At 37.3% G+C, this 21,917-nt stretch overlaps 1 pseudogene; it reads right to left on the bottom strand.

Annotated features, from left to right (window-relative positions):
• Positions 1-8,525: 8,525 nt before the first annotated feature.
• LOC149990935 (high mobility group protein B3 pseudogene) lies at positions 8,526-9,114 on the bottom strand (annotated as a pseudogene).
• Between the last annotated feature and the right edge of the window lie 12,803 nt (positions 9,115-21,917).

The following is a 21,917-nucleotide window of genomic DNA, read 5'->3' on the forward strand; positions in this document are numbered from 1 at the left end:
GATCCAGGCTTGATCCAGCATCAATCCAGTCTAGAATGGTCACATTAAGATAAGCTGTATGGAAAAAAACTTGATGTGATAAAAGAAAACTAGCTGCAGTTTTGAAATCAGCATGCTTATTTAAGTCTAAGGCAGCTGAGAAATCAAACCCAACAGGAAGTATGTTAAAAATTGTTCCCCTGTGTAATCTTTCTTACCACTAATTAACTGAATCTTACTTATACTCTTACTATTTTTTGGAAAATAAGGCAAAATTAATTTAGAAAATGTACCAAATTAACAAAAGCCCTTTCAGACAAATGTCATTCCAGTATTACTTAAGAAGATATTTGCTTATTGAAAATAAATTATTTAAAAGAAAGAGAGAGGGCCCTTGATTTCTTCAGTGCCTGAAGAGCAAGAAACTGAAAGGTTAATCTGATCACTCACTTCTCCCTTTAGAATATTAGGTAAGACCAAAGTTCCAGCACAATTTTGCAGGTTCGAAGTATTGTGTCTATTGTATCCATTTCAGAAATACCAGTATATTTCTTATATGTATATTTAACAAAAGTAGAACATTGTTCATAAGCATTTGTACAAGTGGAGCATTTTTTTTAACTTTCTAAATTGTGATATATATGCATACATAACAGTACATTAAACATATATGTAAAGTCCAAAGATAATTATAAAACTAACATCTGAGAAATCCAGATGAAGAAATGGAACACTGTCAGTGCCCAAGAGACCCCTTTGTTTTTTCCCCCAATCACATTCCTATGCCTATGCCCTGGAGGTAATCATTTTGTTTTATTTTTATGATAAACATTTCTTTCTCCTTCTTTATACTTCTACTATCTATGTGTATATTCTGAAACAGTAGAGTTTCTTTTTTGCATGGTTTTACATGGGATATTCTCTATGTTTTTATTTGAGCTTACGTATTTCATGCAGTGTTAGATATGTTAAATTTATTCCCACTTTTGTTTGTACCATTAATTCAATTTTTTTCATTGCTATATAGTATTCCATGACTTGAATATACTACCACCTTATTAGTCAGATTTAACAAACAACCCTAACCCTTAGAACTTCTCAAAAGCAAATATTTATTCTTCACTTACATTATATGTCCTTTGGAGTTTGGTTGTCTCACTGTTTCATGTCCTTTTCGTTATGGGACCCGTGTTGAAAAAGTAGACCCTATATAAACCATTACTTGTTTCATAGATTGGTAAAAGGGAAAAATAGAAGCCTGCACAATGACTCTAAATGCTTCTGCTTGGAAGTGGCAAGTATCACTTCCATTCATATATCTTTAGCATATCACATAGCCAAGCCTGATAAAAATAGGATAGAGAGTAATATCCACCCATAAGGACAGGCCCAGTTGGGAGCAGTAGATATCTTGATAATAATAGCATCCATTTTTTAAAAATCTTGTTTATTTATTTTACCATGGATTAATTTGAGTTGTTTTCCTTTGGGGCAATCATGAAAAATGCTGCTGTAAACCTTCTTATACACAAAGTTTCTCTAGGGAATACACCTAAGGATGTATTTGCTAAATCATAGCAACTTCATAACTTCAACTTTTCTAAATAAACAATTCAAAACCATTTTCCCAAAGTGAATATTATCCCCCATATTATTATAGAAGGGTTTCTATTTCTCCATATCCTTACTAATACTTGGTACTATCTTTATGAGTAAGAGTGTCTCATTTTTTTAAATTTGCATTTTCATGATTATTAATGAACTTGGGCACCTTGGCATCTCCTGTTTTAGAGTATTTGTAGCATATGTCTATTTCTATTTTGAGAAACTACATATATTTTTAATTTTTAAATTCAAAATAATTTGATTTACAGAAAAATTCCAAAAATAGTGCAAGAGTTCCCATATATCCTTCATATCTCTATTAAATAAAAAAAAAATAATATTCTTACTATAATGGTTGTCAGCTCAGATGCTACAGAAATTCCAGTCACCATGGAACACCATATTTATTCTAGCAGGGACAAGGTATGACAATACTTATTTGGCAAACATGACTCCATGGAAGTGGTTCTCCCTGCCAGCTTGCAGATAATAATTTGGCAACATTTACAGTTGTAGCAAAAGGCATACAACTGGAATTCAAGTAGGAACTCAGGTAGAAAATTAAAACAGACCAGGTATAAATTGTTCTTGACCCCAACAGTAGTCCCTTGACCAGGTAACACTTCTTGAAACTTAAATTATATTGTGTTGGCTTAAAGTGACCCTTTCCAAAATGATCATTCTGATTGGTACTGCCATGTAATCTAAAGTATCCCTATTATTCTTTTTTAAATGTAAGGACGTCTTAGATTTTCATTGTATAATGAGCATTTATTGTATTCTGTCCCAGGAGGTATTTTGTTTTTTGGTTTTGTTTTTTGGTTTGTTCGTTTGTTTTTTACATACACCATCTAATGTGATGCACAGTTAATAATTAGAGATCCAGGATTTCATCACAGGGAGTCAGTATTCACGGTCCATCTTCAACATCACTCCATGACACCACCTGTTAGTAACTCAAATTAATTTATCTCATCACAGATATTCTGATTCTAAGTCTAGGGCACTTGCCCCCAGATCGCACTGTTTCATCTAAAGGCATTCCATTAATAATATAGGGTTCTCATGGGGTGATTAATATCCTTATATTTTTACATTTTAATAAGTGATGTTTTCATGAGGCTCAAAATAAATTTGAGAAGTTTTGTCTTTCATCCTTGCCCTAGATCACTCATTGCCCCCTCCTTCCCCTATTCATTGTGTATTTGCCTTTGCAGTGTCTCCCTATACAAATATAAGGAAATATGAAATCATATTCTCATTCTTACAAAAATAGAATACATTAAACACTACAATGACCCTTTCCTCTTTTACATTGTAAGGTATGTAGGAGGTCTTCCAGTATTAGTATACAGAGTCCTTTTTCATTCTCTTTTATAGCTGCTTTGTGTATATACCAAATTTATGCACCCAGTCTCTTTTTGAAGAACATATCTTTTTTTAAATTTTTTGCTTTTATTACAAATAATGTTTCAAAGGGCCATTGATTGCATGATTGAATAAAGAAACCTTGTACATACCTTTATGAGAAAATGTATGCTATTTTGGATGGCTTCTCAATGTTTTACAATATAAATGAACCCTAGGAAGCATTTGAAAATAGGAAAATTACACAAGCTCTAGAGTTACCCTGCCACCATCACAGCAGCTTTGGTCTCTGAGTCTTGTTCTCAGGGAAGAGAGCCATGATCTAATAGTTGCACATACTTTAAGATATTAAAATTTGGGTGGTGGGCACACAATGTAATATACAGAACATGTATCATAGAAATGTACACTTGAAACCTATGTAACTTTATTAATCAATGTCCCTAATAAATTTAATTACAAATAAATTAAAGATACTACAATGTTATCTGCTTAATGTCTGAAAATGGCAATGTCTTTTTCCAAAGGGATGACTACTAAAACTGTGATCTCAGGGAAGTTGATAAAAAGGTGGGGAAATTTATTTTGAGTGAGATATGGGGCTTTCCTGCTTTTTCTATATACATCTACACAAAAGTACACTCTCTACTTATAGGAAATTGTTCTAATCTTTAGTGATCCATGATTTGTGTGTGTTATAATAATTCAATAATTTTAGATTTTGAAATCACCTTAATACAAATGTGACCTGGGTTTTGTTTTTGCAAGACCACAGCATAAATAATACAAACTGGTCAATTTTATCAATAAGTTTCTATTCCCTGAGACATAATTTTTCTGGGTTTTGTTTGCATATTTTCTTGCTTTTTTTGTGAGCATGAAATGGAAAATGAGGAAAACAAATAGTTTGAGGCATTTCTCTCAAAAAATATAATTACCACTCTTCTTCTTTAGGCCCTCTGGGTCCCACCAGACATTTTCCTGAGAAGCTAGATATCACAAGCTCAGAATGATGACTGAAGTGGAAGAGGAGTACAGTAATAAATAATATGGTTTTGGTCACCAACTGCCTGGGTTCAAAGTCCAGCTCTATCATTGATTACCTGACATTGAACAAGGCATTATTTGTGACCTCGTTTCCTGCCATTTAAAGGTTATACTTACTAGCTCTCTAACAGGATTGTTGTGTAAGTGAAATGATATGATATATGGAAGACACTTAGTACATGTTATTAGCCCAAAACCACTTTATTTTATTAAATCTTCACTAGACTGTCAAGTTCTTGAAAAGAAGCAGGATCTATAAATTTATCTCTGTATTCTCCCTTCTTAGCCAAGTACTGGATACATAATAAGTGGTCAATTAATGTTAACTAAACATATGAATAAATAAATGGGTGAACTGAAGGATACCAAGTCCTCCTTCAGGTAGTATTGTTGATATACCATCCGTCAGCCTGATGAAACTGGAATAAGAAAGATGAATATTTAGGTGGAGCCATCATGGTGCCATTTCTTTTCCCTTATTTGATCAATAAATATCATACTTTTTGTCTAGATAGCTAGTTCAAGGGAATATATATGCCTTGGATAGAAGTGTAAATTAAAATCATCCTAACTGCAGAGAAGACATTTATCATATCCATTCTATAATTTTTTTTCTTTTATGAAATACATATACTAATTTTTGCACTATGTGAGCTATTCAGGTATACTTTAAGGGAAATTATCTACTCACTTTCAATTCTTAAGTATATATAAGATCAAATTAAGACATTCATCTACTGCTCTAGGGTCTCCCTTGTCCAAAATGACACTGCATTTCAGGCCTACATGTTTGTTTCCTTTAGGCATCTTCCTGTCTTCATCTTAAGTTTCTTCAGTCAGGATCACATTATAAATAATAAATAGTGGCTTTAACAAGACAGTCATGACTTCATGTGATTTTGTTCTTTTTTTTTTTTAAACAAGTGGTGTATATATAGATAGAAGATAGATAATGATGGTGGTGATGATAGATAATGATGATAGATGATAGATACATGATAGATTAGATAGATAGATAGATAGATAATAAGTAGATGAAAGGCAATTTTTGTGCCTAACATAGAAGTTGAAGGTTTGAGCCCCAATCAGGGCACATACAGGAGCAACGGATCAATATTTCTCTCTCACAGCAATGTCTCTCTCTCTCTCTCTCTCTCTCTCTCTCTCTCTCTCTCTCACTCTTTCTCTCCCCCTCTCTCAAATCAATAAACATATCCTCAAGTGAGGATAAATAAATAAATAAATAAAGTTCATTGTTCTCCAGAAATAAAGCATCAATAACAACCATAATATTTTAAAACCAAATGGTTGCTTAACATTTTCTCTTGGATGTTTTATAGACATCAAATTTTAACACATTTATATGGATTTTTTATTTTTTTAGGATTTCGCCGTATTTATTTCATCACACATCATTTTAAATTTACAGCCAATGACAAACTAGATAAAATTCTTGCTCCCCCCTCCCAGCCCATCCCTTCTCCCACAATTATATCCCTCCCCGTTGTCCATGTCCATGAGTCATTCATATACGTTCCTTGACTAGACCCTTCCCTTACTTATCCCCCTTCTCTCCCTCCCCCCTCCCCCCTACTGACTACTATTCTAGTCTTTGCCTATTTAGTTCGTTTGTTTATGTTGCTCTTTAGTTTCCTGTATTGGGTGATAATTTTATATGTATTTTTTAATTGTTCTCCATGTCATACAAGTATTCATCTAAGTAAATAACATCACAGTCCTCCAAGCTAGGAACCTGAGTTATCATAAAATCTACCCTGTCTCCTACCTCCACATCCAACCCATTAATAAGACTTTTGTTTCTACCATTAAAATATATCTTGAACCATCAATTTCTTTCCATATTCATTGACATTGCTCTCACCGAAGCCATTGCCATATCTCTTTGCCACAGCATCCCTGTCTCTGTTTTATAGTCTTTTTGTAGCCCACATCCCATTCTACTCACAGAAGCAAAATATATCTTAAAACATAAATCGATTTATGTTACTCCCTTGATTTAAATCTTTCAGTAGCTTCCTATTAGAATTAGAGTAAAAACCAAGCTCTTTACTAAGGCTTAAAATTTTCCACAGCATGTGCTCCCTACTAACTTTCCAACATCATCTCCTGCCCCTTTCCCCTTGCTAACGCTATTTCAGCCACTTTCATGACACTTTCCCTAGAATTTGCCTAGATATATATAAAGACACATTATCTGTAAATTTCCTCTTATAAAAGATAAGTTCATGGCTCTCTTAAATTCCCTTTCACTTCTTGTAAAACACCAAGCATTTTCCTGCATGATATTTTTTATAGGTCTTACTTCCTCTTTCCACTAATAACATGCCAGTCCTCACATACCCGGTTCCTTAATATTTAGGTCTAAGTTTAAATGTCCCCTTCTCCAAGACATCTTCTCTAATAACTCAGGCTAAGAAGTTCCTTATTTTTATCTTAGTTTCTTATCTGCCATCTTCATTGCATTCAACCTAATTTGTAAATCTCATTTTACTCTTTTAAATTTTCCTTGATTTGATAGTAAGCTTAATGAAGAAGGGACCATGTAGTTCTCATTTTTTCATCGTATCTCTACCATTTAGCATTGAGTAAATAGTTGAAAGTAATGTGCCAAACAGAGAAGGAAAACTCTGACTCCAAAAAACCTCCGCTGCCTTGCGGCATACCTCTTCAGGGGAAAGGCTAAGGGAGTAAACCCCGACAGAAAATCCGGAGCCGGAGTCCCTAAGGCGGTTTGACGTTGTAGTCAACACCGGCAACTCCTGCGGCGCACCTGAAGCCAAGCTGTATTGACTCCGTCTTTCCCTTGGACCCTTCAGCTGCGAAGAGAGGGGGGGTCTGCTGCATGGGCAACAGCAGACCCTCCATATCACCCTGCCCAGGCTCTGTAGCTTCAGCTTCACTGGAGAGGACACTCCAGCGTCATCGCAAGATGTCGATTCAACACGGGAGGAGACAGATACCGTGTCACTCCCGAGTCGGACTGCACAGCCATTCTCGGCGGTGCAGATAGACTCTTAAGAAGCTACACCATCGTCTCTCGAGACGGACGGCTGCCGACAATGTGCCAAAATTTGAAAAGTCTAATTATTGGTATCTTCCATTGCAAATGAAAAATAAACAAAATAAGTTTATAAATCTCTATAGTCTTTGGATTTATAAAAAGGCCATAAGCATACCAATATTTCATAACACTCATCCTAATTCTGATTTAACCTATATTTATTTCAGTGTATTTAATAATGTTCATAAAGTAAAAACAGAGATATTCATGAATAAAATTAAACATGATTGGACACAGGGAATAAAGAAATGTTAGGAAGAAATAAATAAAGTTGGCCCTTGAAAAATACAGCGGTTAGAGGCAGTGATACGTATCCAGTTTAAATTCAATGTATAACTTCTGACTTCTCCAAAACTTAAAGTGTCTCTTAATATCCAAGGATGAATGGTTCCAGGAACCCAATGGATACCAAAATCTGTTGATGCCTATATAAAATGACAGAGATTAATGCAGAGTTGGTCCTCCCCATGAAAAGCCTCTCAACCATGGATGAACAACAAAATGATTAGTTATTGAAAAAAATATACAGATAAGTGGACCCATGCAGTTCAAACTCTGTTGTTCATGGGTCAACTGCACTTTTTTTTCAGCTTTAAAAATTTAATACTGTTTATTTAACTTCAAAAACATTTCAGCATTCTAAACGTACAAAAAAAATAACAAAACGTTTCAAATTGTGTTTAGTACAGAAGGTTCTTAAACTTCCATTTATGCAGCAACTCTTCACTTTGCTGACAATGAAGAGGTCCAGTTTGTTTAAAAACAGTTTAAAATTACTGAACTTAACTAAAAAAGATCCAAACACCTCATGCCAGCTGACCCCCCCCCTTTTCCACACCTGAGAATGGCAGAATGCTATGTCACTATATACAAAAACAAGACAACCTGAAGCTAAATGGATGCCCACTGCGGTGCCCACAGGTCCAGCCTCACAGTGCACACCCTGAGCTTCAGCCCCTCCAAAAGGCATCTTCCCCACAGCCTCAACGCCTAGCAAAGAGCATCAAAAGAGCTTGTCCAGGTTGTTTTGTTCTTTTTATTAACTATAGATATGTACAGTGGATAACTCAGGATTTATAGCCAATAACCATATAGTTAACACCATCTTACAGATTAAAAAAGAAAATGCCAGGAACATCTTTAAATGCCTTGTCACACCAACAGCAAAGTGCACAGAGTGAGAAGAACATGAGAGCCTTTTCATTTTAAAAACGTTTAAAATATGTACAACTTTGATACAGTTTCAGGGTGCTCCAGACACCCACTGCCACTTCATGTAAACCACTGACAATTTCTAGAGCACTTTGAAAAACTACATATCATCATGATCCAGTTGTGTAATTACTCCTAATGAGGGCAACAAACACCTCTCAAATAAGAGCTGTGTCAATTACAGTGCTCCCCTACTCTAAAGTATTCACAAAGAGACAGATAAACATTTTTTTTACTCATCCTCCTCCTCCTCTTCCTCCTCATCTTCTTCGTCTTCCTCTTCAACCTTTTTCCGGGCAACTTTAGCAGGACCCTTTGCGCCATCAAACTTTCCTATAGACTTATAGTCAGCGACATCCTTCTCATACTTCTCGTTCAGCTTTACAGCCATATTATTGTAAGGCTGCTTTTCACTGTCACTTAAGTTATTCCACATCTCGCCCAGCTTCTTTGCCACATCTCCAATAGAGATGCCAGGGTTTGTGGATTTGATCGTGGGACGGAATTCTGAACAGAATAGGAAGAATCCAGACGGTGGCCTTTTGGGGGCATTAGGGTCCTTCTTCTTTCTTCCTTTTAGCTGGTCCATAATCCTTCATTTCCCAAACATAGCGTACTTTATCTGCCTTTGCCATCTCATCAAATTTATATTTCTCTTTCCCCAACATTGTCTTCCACCTCTCAGAGCACTTTTTGGAAAATTCTGCAAAATTAACAGGAACCTCTGGGTTTTTCTTCTTATGTTCGTCTCTACAAGTCTGCACAAAGAAGGCATAAGCAGACATCTTGCCCTTTGGCTTCTTAGGATCACCATTAGACATCCTGACTGTATTGTTTGCTAGTCTGGGCAGCGCAGGGCACAAGGCGCAGCTCAGCGCTCCCGAGCCTCGCACTAGCTGCCTCCAGGAGAGACGCCTTCAACTGCACTTTATTTATTTACTGTGTTTAATTTTTTTAATTTTTGGTTTTTCAATTACAATTGTCCCATTTTTCCCCATTTCTCTCCCCCACCAGCCCACCCATTCTCCCGCAATCATATCCCCCCCATTGTTCGCATCCATGAGTCATTTATACACGTTCTTTGACTAAACCCTTCCCTTACTTATCCCCCTTCTCTCCCTCCCCCCTCCCCCCTATCGACTGCTATTCCGCTCTTTGTGTTGTTCTTTAGTTTCCTGTATTAGGTGATATCATATGGTATTTTCCTTTCTTTGCCTGGCTTATTTCACTAAGCATAATTCTCTCTAGTTCCATCCATGTTGTTGCAAATGGCAGGAGTTCCTTTTCTTTCTGCTACATAGTATTCCATTGTGTAAATGTACCACTGTTTTTTGATCCACTCATCTACAGATGAGCACTTAGGTTGTTTCCAGCACTTAGCTATTGTAAACAGTGCTGCAATGAACACAGGGGTGCATAAGTTCTTTTGAATTGGTGTTTCAAGATTCTTTGGGTATAATACTAGTAGTGGAATCACTGGTTCAAAAGGCAGTTCCATTTTTAATTTTTTGAGGTAATTCCATACTGTTTTCCATAGTGGCTGCACTAGTCTGCATTCCCACCAACAGTGCAATAGGGTTCCCGTTTCTCCACATCCTCGCCAATACTTGTTTGTTGATTTGTTGATGATGGTCATTCTGACTGGTGTAAAGTGGTATCTCATTGTGCGTTGTTTTTTTTTTTTTTTTCTCTCTGTCCGACCATCAATAAGTTCATCATCTGTTCATTGTGGTTTTTATTTGCATCTCCCAGATGACTAATGATGTTGAGCATGTTTTCATGTGTCTATGGACCTTTTGTATGTCCTCTTTGGAGAAGTGTTCGTTCAGGTCCTTTGCCCATTTGTTAATTGGGTTGTTTGTTTTCTTGATGTTGAGTCGTATAAGCTCTTTATATACTTTGGAGATCAGTCCCCTATCTGTGATGTCATTGGCAAATATGTTTTCCAATATGGTTGGTTTCCTTTTCATCTTGCTGATGTTTTCTTTTGCTGAGCAGAAACTCTTTAGTTTGATGTAATCCCATTTATTTATTTTTTCCTTTATTTCTCTTGCTTTACAAGATGTATCTGTGAGGAAATTGTTACGTGAGATATCTGAAATTTTCTTGCCTATGTTTTCCTCTAGGACGTTTATGGTGTCATGGCTTACATTCAAGTCTTTGATCCTTCTTGAGTTTATTCTCGTGTGTGGTGCAAGTTGGTGGTCTAGTTTCATTTTTTTGCAAGTCTCTATCCAGTTCTCCCACCACCATTTGTTAAAGAGGCTTCTCTCACTCCATTTCATGTTCCTTCCTCCTTTATCAAATATAGTTGACCATAGAGGCCTGGGTTTATTTCTGGACTCTCTATTCTGTTCCACTGATGTATATGTCTGTTCTTATGCCAGTACCAGACTGTTTTGATTACAGTGGCTTTGTAGCACTGTTTGATATCTGCTGTTGTGATTCCTCCTGCTATGTTCTTCTGTCTCAAGATTGCTTTTGCTATTCAGGGTCTTTTTTGGTTCCATATGAATTTATGGAGTATTTGTTCTAGGTCTGTGAAATATGTCATTGGTGTTTTAATAGGAATTGCATTGAATCTGTAAATTGCTTTGGGTAGTATGGCCATTCTGATGATGTTGATTCTTCCCATCCAAGAACATGGTATTTGCTTCCATTTATTTGTATCTTCCTTAATTTCTTTCTTCAATGTTATGTAATTTTTCAGAGTACAGGTCTTTTATCACTTTGGTAAAGTTTACTCCTAGGTACTTTATTTTTCTTACTGCTATAGTAAATGGTATTTTCTTTTTTGTATCTGTCTCTGATATTTTATTATTGATAAACAGGAATGCCTTAGATTTCTGTATATTTATTTTGTACCCTGCTATTTTGCCAAATTCACTTATTATATCGAGTAGTCTTTTAGTGGAGTTTATAGGATTTTCTAGATATACTATCATGTCATCTGCATATACTGATAGTTTTACTTCTTCTTTCCCAATTTGGATGCCTTTTATTTCTTTCTCTTGTCTGATTGCTGTGGCTAGGACTTCCAACACTATGTTTAAAAGGAGTGGAGAGAGTGGACAACCTTGTCTAGTTCCTGATTTCAGGGGGAATGCATTTAGTTTTTGTCCATTGAGTATGATGTTGGCCTCAGGCTTCTCATATATGGCCTTTATTATGTTGAGGTATGCTCCCTCTATTCCCATTTCGCTGAGTGTTTTCATCATAAATGGGTGTTGTACTTTATCAAATGATTTTTCTGCATCTATTGATATGATCATGTTTGTCTTTCATTTTGTTTAGGTGATGTATTATATGTATTGATTTGCGAATATTAAACCATTCTTGCATCCCTGGGATGAATCCCACTTGATTGTGATGTATGATCTTTTTGATGTATTACTGGATCTGGTTTGCCAATATTGTGTTGAGGATTTTAGCATCTATCTTCATCAGTGATATTGGCCTGTAGTTTTCTTTCTTTGTTGTGTCTTGACCTGGTTTTGGAATTATTTTAATACTGGTTTCATAGGAAGAGTTTGGAATTTTCCCCTCTTCTTGGATTTTTCGGAATAGTTTGAGGATAGGAGTTAGTTCTTTCCTAAATGTTTTGTAAAATTCGCCTGTGAAACCATCCGGTCCAGGGCTTTTGTGTGCAGGGAGATTTTTGATTACTGTTTCAATTTTGTTCTTTGTTATTGGTCTGTTGAGATTTTCCACTTCTTCTTGATTCAATTTTGGAAGATTGTATGTTTCTAGAAATTTGTCCATTTCTTCTAGATTGTCAAATTTCTTGCCATACAGTGGTCTATAGTAATTTTTAACTATCATTTGTATTTCTGATGTATCAGTCGTAATTTCTCCTCTTTCATTTTTGATTTTGTTTATTTGGGTCTTCTGTCTTTTTTCTTGAAGAGCCTGGCTAGAGGCTTGTCGATTTTGTTTATTTTTTAGAAGAACCAGCTCCTAGTTTTGCTGATCTTTTGGATTTTTTGTTTAGTCTCTATGTCATTTAGTTCTGCTCTGATCTTTATGATTTCCTTCCTTCTTCTTGCCCGAGGCTTTGTTTGTTGTTGTTGTTCCAGTTTTTGTAGCTTTATGGTTATGTTTTCTATAGGAGATTCTTCTATCCTTTTCAGATATGCCTGTATTGCTATGAACTTCCCTCTCAGGACTGCTTTTGCTGTGTCCCACAGGTTTTGGGCTGTTGTGTGCTCATTATCATTAGTTTCTAGAAATTTCTTGATTTCTTCCTTGATGTCATTGTTAACCCATTCATTATTTAATAGCATATTATTCATTCTCCATGAGTTTGGATGTCTTTGATTTTTTTCTCTGAGGTTGATTTTTAGTTTCAAGGCATTGTGGTCTGAAAAGATGCTTGATATGATTTCAATATTCTTGAATTTGTTGAGCCTTGTTTTGTGTCCTATCATGTGGTCTATCTTTTAAAATGTCCCATGTGCCTTTGAAAAGAATGTATGTTTTGCTTCTTTGGGGTGGAAAGTTCTATATATATCAATTAAATCCATGTGGTTTCGTGTGTTGTTCAATGCCTGTGTATCCTTGGTGTTTCTTTGATGATCTGTCTATTGTTGATAATGGAGTGTTGAAGTCCCCTACTATGAGTGTGTTGTTGTTGATATCCTTCTTGTGGTCTTCTAGTATTTTCTTTATGTATTTGGGTGCTCCTATGTTGGGTGCATATATGTTTATCAATTTTATGTCTTCTTGATGGTTTGTTCCTTTAAGTATTATGAAATGTTCTTCTTTGTCTCTTTTTATTGCCCTTGCTTTGAAATCCATTTTGTCTGATATGGGGACTGCTACCCCGGCTTTTTTTCTGGTCCGTTTGCTTGGAATATTTTTTTATATCCCTTTACTTTCAGTCTGTGTAAATCTTTTGTTTTGAGGTGTGTTTCTTGTAGACAGCAAATATGTGGGTCCTGTTTTCTTATCCATTCCATTACCTTATGTCTTTTAATTGGAGCATTTAATTCATTTACATTTAAGGTTATTATTGACGTGTATTTATTCATTTCCCTTTGTACCTCTGTTCCTCTCCTCCTTTTTTTTTTTTTTTCCTTCTTTTTACTTAGAACACTCACTTTAGCATGTCTTGCAATGCTGGTTTGCTGGAGATGTATTCTTTTAGTTTTCCTTTGTCTGAGAAACTCCTTATTTCACCTTTCATTTTGAATAAGAGCCTTGCTGGGTAGAATATTCTTGGTTGTAGGCCTTTGTTTTTCATTGCTTGAAATATTTTTGGCCATTCCCTTCTGGCTTGTAATGTTTCTGTTGAGAAATCAGTTGATAGCCTATCGGAGCTCCCTTGAATGTTATTTGCTGTTTTTCTCTTGCTGCTTTTAGGATCCTCTCTTTGTCTTGGAATGTTGCCATTTTAATTATGATATGCCTTGCCTTGGAGTGGATTTTTTTGGGTTCCTCTTCATTGGAACTCTCTGTGCTTCCTGAACTTGTATAACTTTTTATTTCATCAGGTTCGTAAAATTTTCTGTCACTATTTCTCCTACCAGTTTTTCAATTCCATGCTCCTTTTCTTCTCCCTCTCTAATTCCAATGATCCTGATATTATTACTTCTGATGCTATTCTGTAATTCCCTTATATCTTGTTCATATTTTTTCAATCTTTTTTCATTTTGCTGTATTTTCTGGAAGTTTTTCCCTACATTATCTTCTAACTCACTGATCTGATCTTCTGCTTCGTTTAGTCTGCTTTTGACTGATTCTACTGTGTTTTTCAGTTCAGAGATTGAATTCTTCATTTCTTCCTGGTTCTTGTTAATACTTTCTATGTCTTTTTTTATGCTGGTATAGTTCTATGCAAGTTCCCTGTAATTTTCTTGGAGCTGTTGGTAACTTTCTGGGAGGTTGTCATAGTTGTTTTTAAGGTTGTCGAGTATATTGAACTTCGTCACCACCGTTGTTTTGAATTCCATGTCTGACATTTGGGCTATGTCCATTCCTTGTGTCTCTCTTTCTGAGGATTTCTCATTTCTTTTCATTGAAGGGTTATTTTTGCGTCTTACCACGTTGGATTCTTCTTGTTTGTTTTTATTTGGGGGGGGGATGGTCTGCTTTGACTTCCCACCTTTGTGATATGAGATTGTTTAGAGGAGATCTGGGGCTTTCAGTGGTGCAGTCTCTTTGATCTCCTGAGCCTGATGTTCTTGGTTTACCCTTTATGTCATTTGTTTATGCTGTCTGGTTTTATTTCAAATGTTCTTTGGTAGGATCTTCCTTCTGGGTAGTTGATTGAGAGTCACTCTATCCACTTTGTCTTGAGTTCTTTTGTGGAGATAGTGTTAAAAACATAAACACACAGCCCAGGCAGGGGACCCACACCCTCAAAAATATCCCCTATACTCTATCCCGCTATCGTCAACCAACGAGCCAGTATTAATATAAATATAAAGAGATTAGAGCTTTTATACTATAAGAGAAATAGATAAGAGTTGTTTTTAGGGGGGAAAATATGATATTTGATGGACGGGATTATAGATTAATAATAGTTGAGACTATGCAAGCCAGTAGGTAATATTTACATTATATGTTAATAAAAATACAAGAAAAGGATGGAAGAATGCAGAATGTAGTAAGAAAGTAGGATTGTATTGTATTGGATTTATATAGTAATAATATTCTATTTATTTAGAGTGAATGGCGGGCTAAACTAGACACACAAACAAATAAACAACGATTAAAAAGAAGGATGAAAAGGCGAGATTATATAGAACACATTAGAGATATAGTGGTTTTTTTTTTTTTTTTCTTTTCTTCTCCTTCCCCTCCTCTCCACTCCTCCCTTTCCTTTTTTTTAAGGAAGGGGAAAAATAAAAAGAAATGTTTTTACTCAGTTCAGTCCTGGTGTGTCGTCTTCTTTTTCTGCATTCCCCAGCTGGTCTAATATGGCGATCCAGTGGTTCTTGTTCCTTGCAACAATGTTGTGCACCCGCGGTGGCCGGCATGGTGCACTCCCTTGCCACCCGCTGGAGCCAGCTGAGGTGTCCTTGCGCGCAGACCCCTGCACGGGCAATGTGGCCTGAGAGCTTGCCCTGCGATTGGCGCCTATTGTAGCTGAGCGGAGGTGTTTTCGCGCTCACGTGCCGGTGCCCTTATTCCCGCTTAGCCAAGCTCGGGGAGTTGGTCTCTCTCCTCTTAGGGTGGGGCCCCAGACACTTGTGCACAGTGGAAGTAAGCGTCTGTGAGTTGCTGCCGCCCGCTGTTCCCATGCCGCAGCCGCTCGCGTTCCCTCACCCGTCTGGGTGGGCACAAGCAGAGCCTGAGCAAGTGGTTTGCTTTCCGGCTTGGGGCCTGATGCCCACTGGAGCTGGCTAGGGTTGTCTGCACACAGTCTTCTGCGTGTTCAGTGGGCCCTCCCTGTGCCCGTTGGGGCACTGATCTTATGCCTGTTGGGGAGTGTCCGAGGGGCACCTGGACTCATTGCCCCACGCACCTGGGCCAGTGAATGAGGGCACTTCCCTATGCTCGCCCCCGCGGCCCAAGGGTAGGGTTGGGGAGTGGATGAGCGAGCCTCTGCGCCTGTGCTCCTCAAGAACAGCCTACCACCCCCAAACTTTCCACTCCTCTCCGCAGTCCACTAGAGAAAAATATAAAGGAGAATTATGTTCTCACTTGCCCAGCAGCATGCTGTCTCCTGTCCTTCAGCGCCAATGCCACTTGGTCGATTCCCGTGTCTGCCAGCAGACAGAGACCCACTCTCCTCCTGACTTCTCTCTGGGGAAACCTGTAGTCACCAAAAAGTGATTGTGTACTTCCAGCTGCAGCTCAGGCAGCCACCCCTATCAGCAATCTCATTTTGTCCCCTTTTCTTCCACTATCCTCACTAAACAGGTTGTTACCAGATGGTTTTTCTCTAATCCAGCAGTGCTATGGCTCGACTCCTGCCAGTGTCCAGCTGCTCACTGAGATGTTCTGTCTACAATTAGCCCAAACTGCAGATGGGTCTTGGGAGCCTGAAAGTGCAGCCTCCCCTCACTCCTCTGCCATCTTTCCAGTCCCCTCAACTGCACTTTAAACGATCCATAAGAAAACTTTTACTGTGTATATAGGGGAAATTCTTCAAAAATTGAAAACTATATTTATTTAATTGTAAATTTTTAGAGGTAGGAGTATACTTCAAAAATAAATAAGTGCCTTAAGGAACATATTTGACTTTAGTTATAGACAACTATAATTTTCTAAAAAATGAAAATAATAATTTTCCTTGAAGAGAGCTAAATTATTTTATATCAGAAAATAAGTTTATGATGGGTCTTTAATGTCAATTTTAAAAAGTATAAAAGCCCCATCAACATAAGCAAGAGGCATTTGTTAAATATACTGGTGGAACACTAAGATGTTCTATAAATGAAATTTCTGGCTAATGGTCCATTACTTACCACAACAATTTGAAAAGAGTGCTCACTTTCAGAAAACAGAGCATGCATGCTTGGCATCTTATTGCTTTGTATTTGTGAGTCATATTCTGGAGGTCAAGCAATACTCCCATGCAGAACTTTTAAGTAAATACCTCCCATTGATTTCAAAGTCACCCTCAGACAATGAAAAATTCCATGAAGTACAGAAAAAAATCATACAAAAGGGGCAAAATATAAACCTGTATATATTATCTATCTATTTATCTATCTATTTATCTATCTATCTATCTATCATCTATCTATCATTTATCTATCATCTATCATCTATCTGTCTGTGTAAAGAAATATGACTCACACTTTTCAGTACTTTTACCTTGCTTTTTAAAATACCATTTAAAAATCTAATAGTTCTATAAGGCTTATAAAAGAAAAAACAGTGGTCTCCTGTGCTTTTCCACATCCCACATTCTTATATCTACAGGAAATGTTTATCTATTTCAGCTATTCCTTTTTGCATCTACTTGCATAATTGCAAATAACATGCTAATAATAATTTTTTTTCATTTTTCTTTTAAATTTTTTTTTTAATTACAGTTTGCATACAATAATAGTTTCAAGTATATAACATAATGATCCAGTATTTTTATAATTCATGAAGTGATCATCCGAATAAGTCTAGTATCCTTCTGACAACATACAGAGTTATTAGAAAACTATTGAGTATATTCCTTATGTTGTACTTTACACATTTTTATTGTTTTTTAATATGCTTTATTGATTATGCTGTTACAGTTGTCCCAATTTCTTTTCCCTTTGTTCCCCTCCACCTAGTGATGCCCTTCCCTCCAGTTGTCCCCTCCCTTTAGTCCATGCCCATTGGTTGTGGATATACATCTTCTCAACATCTTCCTATCTACTCCACTCCCTCCTACTATGCTTTATTCCTGTACTATCACCCTCTCTTTTCCCCCTTTCCCCCCCCAGCTGACCTCCACCAAATACATTCCCCATACCTATAATTATTTTCCCACTCTCATTGCCTACTTAGTTTGCCTTTGTTTCAAATCCCTAGCTTCTGTTGTTTGTTGTTGTGATACAGTTTTCGTTTTAATGTTCATAGTTTTGATCCTCTTTCTCCTAAACAAGTCCCTTTAACATTTCATATAACAGTGATTTGGATCTGGTAAACTTCAGTTTTACTTTTTCCTAGAAGCACTTTCTCTGCCCTTCTATTCTAAATGACAGCTTCGCTGGATAGAGTAATCATGGCTGTAGGTTTTTGCTGTTCATTACTTTGAATAATTCTTGCCAGTCCTTTCTTGTCTGCAGAGTTTCTTTTGAGATATTAGCTGATAGTCTTATTGGGACCCCTTGTACATAATTCTCTTCTTCTCTCTTGCTGCTTTTAAGATTCTCACTTTATCCTTAATTTCTGACATTTTGATTATAATGTGTCTTGGTGTGGTTCTCCCTGGGTCCAGATTTTTTGGAACTCTCTGTGTTTCCTGGACCTGTAAGTCTATTTTCTTCCCCAAGTTCAGGAAGTTCTGCTTCATTATTTTTTTTACATAATTTTTCAGTTTCTAGTTTCTTCTTCACCTTCTGGCAACCCTATGATTCGGATCTTGGTCCCATAGGTTTCTGATCTTCTCCCCGTTTTCCTCACTTTTTGTTTCCTTTCTCTGCACTGGTTGACTGTTTTTCCTTCCCTATGTTCCAATTTGTTCATTTGATCTCTGGTTTTCTTTCCCTCACCACTAGTTTTGTATATGTTTTCATTCATTTCAGCAGGACTAGCCTTCATTCCTTCCTTGTCTTGTTTAAGATCTGCTTTCAGGTCTATAAGCATTTTTATAACCAAAGCTTTGAACTGTTCCTCAGAAAGATTTCCTACCTGCTGATTCATTAGATCAGATGTTTGCTGGCTGCTCAGTTGCGTGATTGGGATCTCTATCATGATCTGTGCCATTCTGACAGTTTTGTGTTTACCTTTGCTTCCTGGGCAGGGCTGTCACACCTCCTACACTATAGGGAGCAGAGCCCCATGCACTCATCACTACCAGGTGACCCTTCTCACCACGCTGTGGCATTTGTTTGGGGACAGGGGTCCAAGTGGATTCTTGTTGTTTAATCTCCGCTGAGAGACCAGGAGCTTCTTTCTCTGTTTCTATCCCTTCTGGCCTTCATAGTCTGAGGCAATGGGAGTCTGCCTCCCCTGGTGTTGGAATCATGAGCTGACGGGTCTGGTCTGCAGCTGGGGTTGCTCCCCAGGTGTTTCTCGCCCCTTTTTCAATATGGGTGTCTGTGCTTACTGCCGTCCCACCGCCATCACCACAGCTGCCACCGCCAGCACAGCTTGACATCTCCGCCCTGGCTTCACCCCTCCTACCTGTCCAGATGAGCACCACTTGTTTATAACTTTATACATTTGACTTTCATGTCGCTTTATTTTCTGGAACTCAGTTATTTCTGGTTTTGCAGTAGATGTATTCCTTGTTAGTTGTGGAGGGAGACAGACTGTGTCAGTCTAGGCCTCCATCTGGGCAGGAAGTCCTGATTGTTTTTATAACTGGCAACTGGTACATTTTAATTTCTTCCCCTTTTTCACTCATACTCACCAACCCTCTCTCATTTGGCAACCATCAGAATGTTCTATATACTATGAGATTTTTATTTTCTGTTTTCTTTTTCCTTTTTATTTTTATTTTTTAGATTCCACATATAAGTGAAATCATATGGTACTTGTCTTTCTCTGTCTGACTTACTTCACTTAGAATAATGCCCTCTAGAGCCATGTATTTTATCACAAATGACAAACTTTAATTATTTTATGGCTTAATCATATTACTCTGTATACATGTACCGCCTCTTTTTATTCATTCATCTACCAATAGACATTCAGGTAGCTTCCATATACTGACTATTTTAAATAATGCTGCAATAGGAAAACATATGTCCTTCTTTGAAGTTAAACATTTTTTTTATACTATTACAGTTGTCCCAATTCTTCCCTTTCCCACCCTCCCTTTAGTATTTTGGGCTTCTTCAGATAAATATCCAGCAGTGAAATTGTTGGGTCTCTTGTTACAGCCATGGTTTTAAAAGGGAACCAACCATATGGGAAAACATTTGTTAATGATACCTTGGACAAGGGTTTGATCTCCAAAATATATAAAGAGCTTACACAACTCAAGGCCAAGAAGGGAGACAACTCAATTAAAAAATGGGCAAAGGACCTAAATAGACACTTCTCCAAGGAGGACATACAGAGGGCCCATATGCATATGAAAGAATGCTCAACATCACTAGCCATCAGAAAAATGCAAATAAAAACCACTATGAGATACCACCTCACACTAGTCAGAATGGCCATCATCAACAAATCAACAAACAACAAGTGCTGGCGAGGATGTGTAGAAACGGGAGCCCTACTGCACTGTTGGTGGGAATGTAGACTGGTGCAGCCACTATGAAAAACAGTATGGAATTTCCTCAAAAAACTAAAAATGGAACTTCCTTTTGATCCAGTTATTCCACTCTAGGTTTATACCCTAAGAATCCTGAAACATCAATTCAGAAGAACCTATGCACCTCTATGTTCATAGCAGCACTATTTACAATAACCAAGTGCTGGAAACAGCCTAAGTGCCCATCAGTCGATGAGTGGATCAAAAAATGATGGTACATTTGCAGCAGAAAGAAGAAATTCTTACCTTTTGCAACAAGATGGATGAAACTGGAAAATATTATGCTTATTGAAATAAGCCAAGCCACAAAAGACAAATACCATATGATCTCACCTGATACAGGAACCTAATGAACAAATCAAACAAATTAGCAAAATATAACCAGAGGCATAGAAACAAGGAACAGACTAACAGCAACCAGAGGGAAGGTGGAAGGGAGAGAAGAGGGTAAAAAAAGGGAAAGGTCTAGTCAAGAAACTAATATAAATGAGCCATAGACATGGACAAGAGAGTGGAGATTGACTGTGGGAGAGGGGGACGATGGGAGGGTCAGGGGAGAGCAATGGGGGGGACAATAAAGTTAAAAAATAAAAACCTTTATTTTGTCTAAGTATTACTATCCCAGCTTTTGGTTGTTTTTGTTTTCATTTGTATGAAATATTGTTTGTCCAGTCCTCTCGTTTCAGCCTGTGCGTGTTCTTCTATCTGAAGTATGTCTTCTTTAAGCTGTACATGTATAGGTCTTGTTTTCTAATCCATTCAAGCATCTTATATATGCCAATTTTTGATTAGCACATTTAATCCATTTATATTTAAAGTAATTATTGATAGATATGTAGTTATTGTCATTTTATTATTAATATTTTTTTCTTCTTACTTTAGCTTTTCTTTTAAATTTTGATCTGGGAAGCTCTTTTACTATCCTTGAATGCTAAATGATAGACTTGTTGTTTAGAGTAATCTTGGCTGTAGGTTCTTGTTCTCATCACTTTAAATATTTCATGCCAATCCCTCCTGGTCTACAGAGTTTCTGCTGAGAAATCTCCTGACAGTCTTACAGAAGCTCCCCTGTAGGTAACTAAATGTTTTCCTCTTGCTACTTTTCATATTCACTCGTTATCTTTAAGTTTTGCCATTTTTCAATGTTTTTTATTGATTATATTGTTAAAACAGTTCCAATTTTCTCCCCTTTGCTCCCCTCCACCCAGCATCTCCCTCCCCCAGCAATCCCCCCCCCAAGTCCATACCCCTGGTTCGTAAAAAATAACTCTCCCCCCCCTCAAATATTAAGACCCTTTGTAATCTTGTAAAGGACAATGGGCGAAGGTCTCAAGCTCCTCTAGCTGTTTCAACCTGGACATGGTCGTCGTCCTACCTACCCTTAGGGAAGGAACGTGCAGACTCCAGGTCAGTTGCCTGTCTCCGGACAACGGCGTGCTTGGTTTAACAGGCTGGCATCCTTGTTGTATTCTGGGGCAACAGATTTGGCGAAAAGGGTTAAAAGACATCATTCAATCCATAACTACTAGATGACAAAAGGCAGGGATTAATTTTTCAATGTTCCATATTAGGAGAAAGAAAAAAAAAAACAAACAAAAAAGGGCTTCTTCGTAGGAAGGTGTGCTAGGCACATCTCACCTGTCCAAAACCCTTTTGCCAATTATACTTAGTTTGGGCTGAGGGAAATAGTTTAGGTTTTCCCACTCTCAGACCTCTGGGCCGTTTCTGTCCAAGCCATTAGGATAGAAAAGAGAAACCAGTGTT

This window comes from Furipterus horrens, unplaced genomic scaffold (genome assembly GCF_987537825.1).
Source record: "Furipterus horrens unplaced genomic scaffold, mFurHor1.1.pri manual_scaffold_17, whole genome shotgun sequence".
Taxonomy (NCBI): domain Eukaryota; kingdom Metazoa; phylum Chordata; class Mammalia; order Chiroptera; family Furipteridae; genus Furipterus; species Furipterus horrens.